Below are 2,600 nucleotides of genomic sequence, written 5' to 3'. Positions count from 1 at the left end.
GGCTACATAAACAAAGATACTTATTGTCAGTATCATTGAGTTTAGGTGTTCTGCCTCTTCCTTTCCTATTTTCAAATTTACCTGTCTCAGTCTCCCGATCTAGGATATACTTGACAGCGTTTGGGGAGCATTTCGAGTCTGCAGCAATTTGTTGAAGAATCCAACCAACATCACGTAAGGCTTTTATGTGAACTCTCTGCTTTACTGACAATTTTCTATGCTTTTTTGGGCCTTGACATGACAACAAAACTTAATACATAGTATTAAACGCTGTTTCTATAAAGGTTTATTTGTGGAATGCTATTTAATTGATTTCTTCTAGAATATACCAGTACCATATGTTAGCTTCTTTCTATATAGTTAAGACTTTGTACGGGGTACCATGACAGTTATTTCAGACCCTGAATTTGATCAGTATGTTCATTCAAGCAGAACCCTTATGACATGCCCTTGGTACAAGCATATGGGAATTCTAAAGAATGATAAGTACTCTCATCCTGGCTCATTCAATTGCCAACAGGGATCAGTAAAGCATTTACCATAGTGTTGAAATTTACATTTTATAATGGCATGAAGAATTAGACCCATAAAATGGAAAGAATGGCAAAATATTATCTTGTTCTAACACTTTTGTATAGTACTGTACATAACTTTATTTAAAAATTATGTATCATTTTAATTTTCCTCTTTTTAGACATGCTTCTATGTCTTAATGAGCTGCAAAGTTTAGTTAAGAAGGTTAATGTAATCAAGTTACCTTGTGGTAACCCATTTGAAATCCTGTAGAGAATATGTTCATTAATGCTTAATAAGTCATGCATATTTGAACAAAAGCAAATTTATTTAGGAAATCAGGGTTTTTTTATATTCAGTATAAAAATCATGTTATTCAAATAATTGGGAACGTTAGAAATTTGGCTAATTTCCTTAAATAGTTGTCATTGTATAATTTGACTTTTTTTTACATTTTTGAAAGAGAGAGCAATCACTTGCTTTATGTGTGAATCCTCAATGTTTTGCTTAATTTCACTTTAAAAGACACTGTTTGAAGGGACTAAGTTAAAATATACCCTTGAAATTGTCCTTTAGTTTTGATATAATTAAACTGTTTTCTATTACTGAAGAAAATTATGTTCCACAAGTTTTTCTTTATCTTTACAATAACTATTTGTTATTTTAGGTGAGAGAGGTAGAAAGGGTGAGAAAGGGGAGTTAGGGCCACCTGGCCTTATAGGACCTCCTGGAGTTAAGGGTGAAAGAGGTTACGATGGAATTCCAGGATTGCCAGGTTAAAATATGTTTATTTATTTCATTCAGTTTAACAAACAAATTAATACAATCTTCATAACTCAAGTATTCCATATTAGGTTGTCCATAAATGTAACTAATATCAATCAGTAATTTTATTAAAACCAATAGCCAAAATTTGGTGAAAAAATTGCTATTTTTTTATATATTTCTTAAAAGTTCTGCAGTTAAATGTCTCTGTAGAGTACAAATAGATTTTAGTCCAACAAAAAGAACAAGTTTCTTTATTTTTATTTTCATTGCTGACTGATATTTGCTGATATATAACAGAAATGGTTTAAGTGTTATGTTTTTGTTTAATTATTAATTCTGAGTAATATTACATACATAAATATTACTTTATTAGGAGATAAAGGAGACCGTGGGCCAATTGGCTTAGAGGGCAAACCAGGAGTGAATGGCTTACAAGGAGATATAGGTAGAGTTGTTATTTCATTACATCATCAGATCATTTATGTGTCAGTATCTAATTTGTTATAATCATTATTGAGGACTAGTCAGATTAATTTTTACAGTTCAGGTTAAAATATAAAATGTTAGCAAAAATGTAAGCTTAATTTCATACTTTAGCTTATACAGATGAGGAACTGTAGAAAGGAAGGAAAACCAAAGGGACAGAGAAGGATGTGAATGAATAAGAGATTTTAGTTATAGGGATTCATTGATAAGGCATATGTATATAGAATAGTCTGTGTGGTAAATAGGGAGAAAAGAATTAGATTATGCTATCCAGGGACATGGATAAAGGATATAACTGGCAGAGCAAGAGATATAATAAATGGGGATAGCAATGATGCAATCTTTGTTGTGCACATAGGGCTAATGATATAGGGAAAGGTAGGTCAGTGGAGGTGTTGATAAGTACAGGAAGTTGATAAAGGGCATTTAAAGAAAAGGCCCATATATATTAATTGTGTCAGGGATACTGCTGAGAGTAAATTGTGGGGATGAAATTATAAGTTGCTCGCTAGGCTTATGTGAAGATGAGCATATTGGCTGATTGGACTTGTGGGATCAGTTTAATGGGAGAAGGGAGCTTTTTGAAATTGATGGTTTAACTTTAAATAGGGCAGGCTCTGGCTTATTTCAAGGGCTATTAACTCAGCTGTAATGGAAGCCTTAAATTAGGACGAGACAGTGTTGAGGGCCAGGATAAACTGAAAAAAAAAAGATGTGGTGAAAAGTTTAGCATAGGAAATTAGTATAGAAGTAGTTATAAAGGTGGGTAGGCTTAACTGTTACTATTGTATTGATAGAAGTATAAGAATTAAAATAGACGACTTTAGAGCACT

The 2,600-nt window shown here is 32.3% G+C and overlaps 1 pseudogene; it reads left to right on the top strand.

Moving 5' to 3' along the window:
* LOC106466015 overlaps nt 1–2,600 on the top strand; it is an 80,697-nt pseudogene that overhangs the window by 61,088 nt on the left and 17,009 nt on the right.

This window comes from Limulus polyphemus, unplaced genomic scaffold, assembly GCF_000517525.1.
Source record: "Limulus polyphemus unplaced genomic scaffold, Limulus_polyphemus-2.1.2 Scaffold2122, whole genome shotgun sequence".
Taxonomy (NCBI): Eukaryota; Metazoa; Arthropoda; class Merostomata; order Xiphosura; family Limulidae; genus Limulus; species Limulus polyphemus.
The sequence above is the reverse complement of the archived record's forward strand: the minus strand, read 5'-3'. Positions and strand labels throughout refer to the sequence as shown.